Here is a 12,500-nt window from a genome sequence, read left to right as displayed (position 1 = left end):
CAGAGTAACAGACACCTGTGTGAAAGTGCATAACCACAACCAATGTGAACACAGCCACAGCCACATATGGTAAGCTAGCATACTATTACAGTATATGGACTATCTGATGTACACCATCCTCATATGAGACAGTCACACAACAACCCTACATATACTGGGCCGCTACACAGTTTGGTATGATAGCTGTCTGTGGTTTGGGACATGTGTGTGATCTCCCCTACAAACATGTAAGGGTGACATACAGTGGAGCAGCATGTAACATCAGATAGAACAGGACCAAGAACAATGACATCAACCACAGTCTCTGCACAGGCCAAGGTACATATGCACTGTACACATACTGTTGACAATTACCAGACTCACACATACCTCAGCACTGTTCACACAACCACAGAATGCCCAGGCTATGTCCTCAGATATAACCCCTACTGTACATAACATTTGTAGCAGTCTATCTCACTGGCTTGTTTTCAGATATGCTGTCATAGAATATGGTGTACAGAACATATGCACCCCCTACTGCATGACATATGTACAAAGGTTGACAGGGTTGTGGCTGGAGGCACAAACACAGGGCCAATATTGACATGTCGCTGTGATAACTGCATAGATTACCTGTCATAACAGGGTTTGATGCAACATATGTCCAATGAGGGATATGATGTCAGTAACTCTCCCGGCTGTCACCATCTACTGACTGCAATCCTCACACTACCTTCTGCAGTTGTGAGACAGGTGTTCTCTGGGTAACACAAGGAGCACAAGGCCCCACACACTGCCCAGTCTACAGATGATTGGACAGATCGGGATTTCTCATAAACATAGCACTGACATGACCAGTATTAAAACATGTAGGACAGCCATATCCACACACATTCTGTTATATTACCCCAACTGAAGTATAGCAGCACTTACAGTCTGTAGTCAGGACAGACACATCCCCATCCTGTGTGTTGGCCTGTTTCCACAGTGTATGTTGTCAGAGGTAAGTCCCCAATCCATCTGCAATGCTGTTTGCCAAACAACAGATCTAGTTCCTGCTCACAGTGAATGAAAAGGCCCAAAACCAACATGATGTTCCTAGATATTGGAGTGTGTTTCCATGCAGTTGGCTATGGGAATGTTACCACAGCTGTTCCAAATGCAATCAGTTAGAGGAGGGCTGTAATCCATGCAGACACCATCCGCTGATCATTTGCATCACTGAAAATAGACATGCCGTTGCCTAAGCAAAGCAGGTGTAAGTCTCCACATCCACCAGAGAGGGAGTGACAAAGGCAGACAGAGGCAAAGATAGCTCAGGGTGGCTTGGGAGAGTAAAAGGAAAGCAGGTTTGTGTCACACACCTACCAGTCCAGGGTATCGAACCCGTGACTGACTATATACTGATATCACATCTGTTATCCCTGCATGGTGGATATTGTAATTTATGCTAGGGGCACCATATAAGAAATATTAAAAACACACTCAACATTAAGTCCAATTGTTACACACTCAAAACCACTTCCACACAAAACATGAATGACAAACATCAACACATTAAGACACACACCTGGGATTAGAACTCCAACCTAACTAGTTATTACACTATAGCACTATACCATTATAGAACAAGTCACAGAGATTACTGAAGTACTCTTTCCCCACAGGTTTATTTCACAGTGAGTGACATCAGCACCATTGCCAAAGAAGGATGGATGAATTGTAATGATTTTGACTAGCCAAACATGTATTGCTTTCTACACAGGCATAGGAACAAACACAAAAGCACCCACAGCTCCCATGTGTGAGAATAGAACCCCTACCAGGATTCTATATCACACTACAGCATTACGCTGTTATAGCACACACAACAGAGACTGCTAGAGTATGCTTTCCCCAAAGGTGTACATCACAGTAATTAACATCAACAGTATTGCCAAAGTAGGCATTTGAATTGTATTGATTGTGACAAACCTAAATTGCCTTAATTAGTCTGTATGCATTGACTGCTTTTCTGGCCAGAATAAAATCAACCTGCCTTTGCAGATCATGAACCAAGGACCCTGTACACTATAGTCACAGTAACTAACCACTAAGCCATCACAACAGTACATGAGACTGCGGTTTCACCAAAGTAATCCCACCATAGGCTAATCAAACTGAACATGTGAAAGGAATGTATATACAGTTGTCCATAAAAGACCTCTCCAAGTCCATCTTCATGCTACTCAAGGGAGAAGTGACAATGTTTGTGACACCCATGGAGACAGGAGCTGACAGTTCAACTGATGAATCCTGCACTACAGCCACTTGTGTATGATTCCTGACATCCTACATAGAACCACGATGCTCACCTCCCAAATAAGCAAGCCAGTCTGGTGGTCTCCTGCCATGAACAGAGTATACAACAGATGGTAAACACTGTTGAAGAAAAAAGGATAATCCAAGGATGCAAACAACTGCCTTACCAGCCCCAGTAAGACGTTGAGATCCCTCATGGAATCCTCCAAAGCTACTCATGTAACTAAAATCATCACAGATTCCACAGACAACCACACAGCATTCTATAGTTATGTCTGAATTCTGACTGGCAATGCTCAGAAGTGCTTTGAGCTGCAACAGAATGACATTACATAGACTACTCCCACAGAATGTGCCAATATCCTGGCAGATTGAATTAGTGCCATATTCACTCCCACTGACCCCCAAAAGGGCCCATGTCAATACAAAAAGAGTTCCATTTCCCAGAAATCATGGCCACACAGGCAGAAACCACACTATCCACAGCTAAGAATACAGCATCCATGTGACCAGATGACATCCTGGGCTGTGTAGTACATGAACTACAAAATGAAATGGCAACTCACCTGTCATGTGTAATCATAGCCTCACATCAGGCCTGGTGCCCACTGAGTGGCTCACAGCTGCAGTTAACCCACTCCACAAGGGAGGATCCACCTGTGATCCCTAGAACTACTGTCACATCAGTCTGACGAGCCTGATCTGCATGGTCATGGAATGCATTATCAGGGATGTTTTGAATGCAGACATTGGCAACCCTCAAACACTGGACTCCACACAGATTGGGCTCGTGGAGGGCCAGTCTTGTCTCCTGAAACTGATTGACTGCTTTGACTCAGTCTGCATAGCTGTTGAAGAGGGTAAGGCAGTCTACAAAGCCTATGTGGCCTCGCCAATCCCTTCATCACCATCCCCCAATCTGGAAACATAGATTAACATACTAATCCTATGCATCCCTATGTCAATCGATGGTTTGCCACTTGGCTTACTGACAGAACCCAAACTGTAGGTGTAACTGACTCCAAATCCATCCCCAGACAAGTGACAAGTGGAGTACCTCAGGGTTCAGTCCTGGGACAACTGTTGTTTGGCATCTACATCTATGAAGTACAGGCCAACAGGATGGACTCTGGCTAACAAAGGTAACAGATGACTGCAAAATAGAAGTCATTATGAGCCTGACTGTACTGCATGATATGTTACTGATACCAGCCTGACATCATTCAGGTGGGATGGAGTACTGTTAACATCTTGTGTTCTTGCCATGTAAGGTCCTTGTTATGGGATCTGCAACAGTTGGTAGTGTATTGCAGGGCAGACATGTTTGGCTGTGGGGGAAATGCTTATCCATGCATGACGTATGTTGTTTGTGCCTGTCAACCCCATTAATGGTGCTTGTGGACATATATCTTTCTGCTATGTTCCCACATTTTCAACAGATGTACGTTCGTATATACCTATATAGATATAAATATCTGCTTACATATATAGGTTCATAGGTAGGTACTAGGCTATCAGCCCAAAGGCTTACGTAAGCCTAGCCAGCAAGGTTTCATAGCTTACGCCACCCAAGAAAGTTATTTTCCTGTGCCATTGTCCACCAGAGACACAGAAGTGATCCCCAGGGTGTATTTCCTATTTCCCATCCACTTATCAAGATTTTTCTTGAAGAGTGCTAATGAAGAACTTTGCTTGACATAGATGGGTAGCTTGTTCCAGAGTATAGGAAGCTTAGAGACAGGAATCTATCCCTACAGCGTGTCCTGTTTATTGGGGTGACAAGGTTTAGATCCCTAGAGCGTGTAGCTCGGAGGGATTGGGATTTCTTTAGGTGTAGCATGTCCAACAGCTCTGGGTTTGACATAGCTTTATATGTTAGGCAGAGATCACCTCGGAGTAGGCGATATGCTACAGAGTAAGGCTGGAGTTTTTTGAGGCGGTCAGTGTAGGGCATTTGTTGGAGGCCAGTAATCCTCTTTGTGAGGTACTTCTTTGGCCTTTCCAGCTGCTGCAGATGTCTTGTGAGTGATCTGTAGCAAGCTAAAATTTGGATTGCAGTTTTGCCCAGAGTTAGTTGCACTTGGATAACCTCGGATGCATTATGCTGAGCAACTAGCCTGGAGGTGTGGATATCCTTAATGAATATGGACACACCTCCGCCTTTGGAGTTTCGGTCCAGGTTACATGGCTGAAAAGTGTGGTACGAGTTATAGCCTGGTAGTGCAGGGGGGCTCTCTGGAGCCTTGAACCAGGTCTCAGTCACTGCACAGATATCGATGTTCTCCATTTTAAAGAGTGCCTCTAGTGAGTGCATTTTGAGATTTAGACTTCTAGCATTGAGTAACATTACCCTCAGTTTTTGCTTGCCTGTTCCTGTTATGGTGGTGAATTTGTTATTTGAACCCTGCCTAAAAAAGGCTATATATATCTACATATATCAATATGTTGTATCTGTTTAGACATTAATATATTTTCACATGCACATACATCTACATGTTGGAATACATTGTCTGTACTGTTGAATGATTGGGCTGGATGATATGTTTGTGAATACAGCAGGGTTATGTATATCTGAGATGGCTTAGAGGTGAATTACTTTGGTTATGGTGTGCATGGTCTTGGGTTCGAGCCTAGCAGAGGTTTTGTTTATTTTGTTGCTAGGCAGAAGAAGGGCTGATGGATACAGAGTGACTAAGGCACTTTAAAGCAGTTGTACGCGGGTTTGTGCAGAGGTAAGAACTGCTAAAGTCTGGTTACAGTTTCTTATACTCAGCTGCTGAATTGCTTAACCTGTGTAGGCATTGCTTAGCTCCACGCAAACCCACGCAAACCTGCTTACAACTGCTTTAAAGTGCCTTATTCACTGTGTATCCAATGGGCTGTGTTCTGCCCAGCAACAAAATAAACAGCTCTTGCAAGGCTCAAACCAGGAACACTGCACACCATTGACAAAGTGATTTACCACTAAGCCATGACAGATACAAAAATCTTTGATGTTTTCAAAAACATATCATCCAGTCCAGTCATGCAACACTACAGAGAATGTATACCAACATCTAGATGTATGTGTGTGTAAATATATTATCTAAACAGATACAATATATATATATATATATATATATATATATATATATATATATATATATATATATACATATATACACACACACATATTAATTGCTAAAACTATATACATATATATCAATATATATGCACATATACACATGTATATGCCTAAATCAACACATATATATGTGTCTACACCTATATGTCTACATATACACAGCATGTTACGTATGTGTACTCAGATATATATCTGTGTAGGTATATACGGACATAGTTTTTTATAAATATATATATATATATATATATATATATATATATATATATATATATATATATATATATATATATATATATATACATATATTAGCAGGTATATAAATCTATATAGGTATATATGGCCATACATCTGTAGATAGCAATGGCAGATTAACAAATACACATATGTCCACATGCACCATTAATGGGGTTGAGAGGCCACACACACTATACATCTTACATGAATAGGCATCCTCCCCAACAGCCAAACACATGACTGGCCTTGATGTCACATGTATGGGTATGGCTTTGCACCCCAGCCTCTCAGCTACTTTACATCTGTTATCCCTGTATGGATGACATTGTGATATATAGTAGAGCCACCATTAAAGAAATAAGAAAAACCCCCTTCACATTGCCCACAGGTGTCACACACTCACAGCCACCTCTACACACCTGTCATGTCTGGGAGTTGAACCCCTACCTAACTAGTTTATTACATGACAGCACTATGGAGTTATAGTACGCTCAATTGACATTACTGAAGCACTTCTTCTCCAAAGGTGTATTGCACATTGAATGACATCAGCAGGATTACCAAAGAAGGCCATTTCAACTGTACTGTGAGTGACTAGCCTAAAATGCAATGCTCCCTACACAGAAAGTGAGACACACATAAAACATCCACAACTGGCATGTGTGGGTATAGAACCTCTGACAGATATCTATATCACACGACAGCATGGAGTTGTTATAGGAAACACCACAGGGATTACCAGGGAAACCCTTCCCAAAAGGGGTATTTCACAATGAATGACATCAGCAGGATTGCCAAAGTAGGGCATTTGAAATGTACTGCGAGTGAGTAGCCTATAATGCATTGCTCCATACACAGACCTTGGAACACACACAAAACATCCAGAACCGACATGGGTGCATATGGAACTCTACCACAGTTCTTAATCACACTACAGCAGTACACAGTTACAGGACACGCTACAGAGATTAATGAGCTACAACCTTCCCAGAGGTGTAATTCTAGGTGGGTGACATTAGCAGCCTTGCCAAAGTTGAGTATATGCATTCTAAGGAGTGTGAGTACCCTAAAAAGCATTGTTCTCTACTCAGTCAAAGACAGACGGTGACACACATACACAGTTGCCAAGTCTGGGGTTGGAACATCTACCTAACTACATTATCACACTACAGCAGTACGCAGTTACAGGACATGCTACGCAGGTTAATGGGCTATACCCTTCCCAGAGGTGTATGTCTAGGTGAGTAACATCAGTAGCCTTGCCAAAGATGAGTATATGATTTTTTCGGAGTGTGAGCAGCCTAAAAAGCATTGCTCTTGACCCAGTCACACACACAAACATACAGCTGCCAGATCTGAGGTTATAACACCTACCTAACTCCTTTATTACATTACAGCAGTACACACTTACAGGACACGCTACAGAGGTTACTAGGTTACGATTTTCCCAGAGGTGTATTTCTGGGTGAGTGACATCAGCAGCCTTGCCAAAGTTGAGTCCATGATTTGTACGTAGTGTGAGTAGCCTAAAAAGCATTGCTTTCTACTCAGTCAGACACACACACATTCACACACAAACACAGTTGCAAAGTTTGGGTTAGAACACCTACCTAACTACTTCATCACACTACACAGTTACAAAATGCGCTTCAGAGATTACTGGGCTATAATCTTCCCAGAGGTGTATTTCTAGGTGAGTGACATCAGCAGCCTTGCCAAAGTTGAGTATATGAATTACATGTGGTGTGAGTAGCCTAAAAAGGGATTTCTCTCTACACAGTCAGAGACAAACAGACATACACAAATACACACTCACACAATTGCCAAGTCTGGGGTTAGAACTACTACCTAACTAGTTTATCACTACAGCAGTACACAGTTATTGGACGCGCCATGGAGATTACTGAGGTACAGCTCTCCCAAAGCTGTATTACACATTGGATTTCCTCAGCAGGCTTGCCATAATACTGCTATGGGGGAACGGTGTGTGCATGGGCCATAACCCATTCATGTAGGGGTTGACATGCCACATGCAGGCACACACAGGGTCATATGTCACAGGTACATGTATACAGCTACTAGATGACTACTTCCTTGTACAGTCATGTTGAACAGTTTGCACGTGCGCCTCATAGTCAGTCATGCTGACAGATACTGATGGCTAGTATCTGCAGTGAGTGACATCTGCACCTAATGTGTTTGGGGCCCTTTGACTGTGTGCTGGGTGAGACAGGCCCAGATGGCTCCTTGTCATGGTCACCTTCTTCCACACATCTATGTCCATCTACCTTTGACTTATTATAGTGTGTAGTCCTTACATATGTGTCTGTATTCCTATCCACTGTGTGTGAAAGACAGGAGTGGTGCATACTGACATGTGTCTGCACTAAGTACTGCTACTGCCAGATATGTCTGGTCCACTGCTGTTTGCAGACATGGTATCTATGTGTGAGCATGCCCAGTATGACCTTTTAGTATGTTGTTGATTGACATTGCATTCATTCCTCTAAGTGTGTAAGCATGCCCAGTATGGTCATCTGTATTACATGTGTGGATCACGTCCAGATAGTATGTACCGCAGTGCTGACCTTTGTGTTGTTCACCGACAGGTAGCATGCTGTGTCTGCAGGGTATCCATTGGTCATTTGGCATTGACTGTTGCTACATTTCTGCATAGCGGGGGGGCACCTGACTATTTATACATTTCTACACAGGAGTGGGGGGCACACCTGACTGTTACTATAAGTGTACTTAGGATGGGGGGCTCACCTGACACTTGTACACATTTGCTAGGACTGTACTGGTATGCCAGGTACTCCATTTCAGTCTGTAGTCTTACCTATCGTGCTGACTAGAAGCCTACCAGTGTACTATAGATCTTAGCTTTAATTACCTACATATTAGTTTCTGACTTCCTAGCCTTCACAACTTACATCCAACTGCCTGGCCTATCTGTCTGTGTAGGCCTGGGGAAGGGGTTACCCATACAGCTCATTCAGATACCATAGTACAGCATTTGTTTGTGTTTGTCTACACCTGTCCTGCTGGCTGAACCTGTTGTTGGGTATGTGCACCTTCCTAACTGGCATGTGTGGGGCACACATGTTGCTCAGCCTATTTCCTGTAGTGGGTTTTGTCACCCTGTGTAGTAATGGCTACTATGGTGACTCTAGTATGTGTTACAGATGTCATGGTGCCACTATGGGTGTCACCTGTCTGCTGCCATAACATTCGGCCACCCAATTCCCTTGCATGTTCACATCCATACCATAGCTACAGGTAACAACATATTCTACTGCATTTGGCAATTTGTAGACTTGATTGACTTACTTTGAGGGTGTGCCAGACTTGAGGATAGTGCTGGTGGGCTGCCTATGTTGGATGCACATAGTACACTTCCTATACATGGTTGAGCACAGGTACTGTCATGTTTGGCATCCCTTTTACTGTCTGTGTGAGTCAGAGAGAGGTGTCTTTCCCTGGGTCCCTACTGTGTCAGTGCATATGCTATGCATTGCCTCTTTGTCAAGGCCAGGGAATACTGGGCATGCCTCCTTCTACCTACTGGGGCAGGCTCAGGTTGTTCCTCCTCCTAGTCACTCTGTGCCTGTACAGGCCTTGGCATTGGTGGGGGGCTGTGTGACCCTTCCCCATGCTGTTCCTGATGCAGCTGTTTCTGCAGGATCATACTGTATAGCATAGCATATACCATAACAATTTGGGTACATGTAGCTGATGAATACTGCAAGGCTCCACCGGCTGTGTCCAGACACTGGAACTGTGACCTGAGCATCCCAAACACATGCTCTATTATATGTCTGGTCTGTGCGTGTGCCTCATTATGGCATTGTTGTTCAGATGTGTGTGCATTTCTGATGGGTGTCATCAGCCACGGCTCCAGTGGGTACCCAGCAACCCCCACTAGGTGACCATAGGGAATGTCCACATTGGCAAATCTGTGGTACAGCTGTGTCAGATGCCATATATGTGAAATGTTATAGCTTCCAGGGCAGCCAGCACACACATTCATTATAATGCCCTGGGCATCACATACGACCTGGCAGTTGATGGAGGGGATGCCTCTGTGGATGATGTAGGCCCTACCCTGCTCACTGGGTGGTTCTTTGATGCATATGTGCATGCTGTCTATAGCACCCACTACCCCAGGTTATTCTGCTATTTGGTGGAAGAGACGCATATTGCTGGTCAACACCTCATGTGTGTTGAGGAAATATATGTTCTCACTGGCATGTGCTGCCATGGCATCCAGGAACTGGTGGAATACTCTGGATGCTGGTGCCTGTGAGATCTGCATAACATCCCCAGTTGTGCTTTGGGAGGTACCTGTGGCTAGTATACCTAGGCCTACACATACCTTGGTATCCACTAGGATGGGTTTCCCTCAGCCAGTTTAGTGTGTCAGGTGTGGCTGGCACAGCTCAACAATTTGCTGTTGGAGGTCTCTGTCCACCCTATAGGGCTCCACTATCTCCAGCTCATGTAGACCCTGGTAGGTTACCCTGGGTCTGTACACCCTTCTCCGTCTCCTCACTGTGGGTTGTTCAGCATTGGCAGCATTCACATCCTCACCACCCTCCGCCTCTTGCACATGCTGTTCTATTTTGCCTGCTGCAGCCCTTCTCATTTTGGAGGTTTGTTTGTTAAAATTTCCCTGCTTGTATACACCGGTGGTGTAGAGTGTGGAATAACCAGTGGGGAAGGTGTTTGCTTAGTTTATAATAGTGTTATGGCCTGGGCTCATCTGCTGTCTGTGTAATTGGCTGATTCTGATACATTTCACCTGCCAGCTAAGTTGGTTCTCCTTGATCACTTTCCTACCATTGTTTTCCCTTCCCATTACCTCCCTGTTTAAGCCCATGTGTGTGTCATGCAAATTGAGTGCTCAAATGTGCACAGAGCTGCTATTTCCTGGTTTAACTTCCTTTTACTTCCTGTAAAACCCAGTGCATGGCACTCACACCCACGTACACTTTGTAAAGAGTGCTAGGCAGGTTTAGATACACCCCTTGCTTAGCTGTGTTAAGCTAGGAGCAATCCCAAGCCACAAGGCTCCAATTTACTTACAGTATGCCTGACACCCCCCAATGATGTCACCTATATCCTAGTCTTGCACCCAGCTATTTATACTCTTATACTCTTGGGACCTGCCTAGCACCCTGGAGAAATCTGGAATTCATTATCCTCCCCCTCGTTTGCATAGGATTGCCTGCTAATACATAGTTACATGTCCCACACTGAGCCTCCCCACTTAGCAACCATTATTGACTGGCTAGGTTGTCTTCTGCCTGCCATTGACTTGCATGGCAGAATACTGCTTTTAGTTAGAATGCTTATTTTAGGTTTGTTTTATTATTTTCCCCCGATACCGTTTGCGCGCCGCTGCCTATTCTTAAACAGGCAAGATCGGCGAAAAAAAAATTTAAAGTTTTTTTTTTTTTTTTACACATTTTGCATTACCAATTGCCTCATACTTGGCCATTGGCATGCTTCATCAATGATATGCAGCTTTTATTTGGAGCTGTCATAGCTCCGTTTTGTAGTTTGCTGAAATGTACTCAGTTACTAACTGAATACATTTCTGCAGATTGCACTAGTCTTGCACGGACTATTGCAAGTTTCCTGGATTGCAAAATCACCTCATTTGCATGGATTTCTCCTGCAAATTAGGTGATTTGCATACCAGGGCTTAGTCCATGCAGGATTAGTGCTGGAGCTCTCGTGATCACCCCTGCTGGCTGTTCCTGGATCGCATGGCAGACATATTGCCTACATGAGCACCTGCACTCATCTTGCACTCTGTGTAAGCTTTTGAGAATCCGGGGTCTGTCTTTTAAATTTTAACATTTCATGATATAATCATATGTATATATATATATATATATATATATATATATATATATATATATATATATATATATATTTATATATTTTTTTTTATGATCTACGGTCTACTACCGGAGATCAAAATTACACTATTTCGAAATCTGGTAGTAGATGCCCACTAACGCGAAAGTGCACTTCACCGAAAGTGCACTTTCTCGAACACCACTAGGACGAACAGGCAATGTCTTCCACTGTGGTGCAGTAGTCATGGACCTTAGGGTTAGGGCTTGGGTTAAGGAGAGTGGATAGCTATCCACTCTCCTTAATCCAAGCCCTTACCTTAAGGTCAGTGACTATCATACCACAGTGGAGGACATAGGTCCATGACTACTGCACTGTGGAGGACATACAATTTCCTCCACTGTGGTGCGATAGTCATGGACCTTAGGGTTGGGTTAAGGATAGTGGATAACCCAACTAGCTATCTACTATCCTTAACCCAAGCCCTAACCCTAAGGTCCATAACCATTCGCTCAAGTGGTGTTCGCGAAAGTGCACTTTCGGTGAAGTGCACTTTCGCGTTAGTGGGCATCTGCTACCGGATTTGGAAATAGTGTAATTTCGATCTCCGGTAGTAGACCCATATTCTATAAATAAATAAATATATATATAGATATATATATATATTGCTACTTCTTTCTTTTTCCATCTCCAGCATCACTACTTTGTTTCCTTATAAATACTCATATGTCCTACTTTCACCACAGTACTGTATGCATAATATTTTTTTTTTTATTATTATCATCCTATTTTTCAAAATGTAAATGCTCTTAGCCTATCTTTATAAACTATGTATATAAAATTGCTCTTGTCGGTCTTACTTTGAATATTAATCTTAACTGTAAAAATCTTGCAATATGTAAATGCTCTTTATTTTATATCTATCAGATACTCTACTGTAAAATATTTTATTCAGACATCTTTTCTTCCAGGACATCTTCTGAAAATGAGACTG

The sequence above is a fragment of the Protopterus annectens genome, chromosome 5.part0 (assembly GCF_019279795.1).
Source record: "Protopterus annectens isolate FY-2018-M chromosome 5.part0, PAN1.0, whole genome shotgun sequence".
NCBI classification, from domain to species: domain Eukaryota; kingdom Metazoa; phylum Chordata; order Ceratodontiformes; family Protopteridae; genus Protopterus; species Protopterus annectens.
This window is presented reverse-complemented; position numbering follows the sequence as displayed.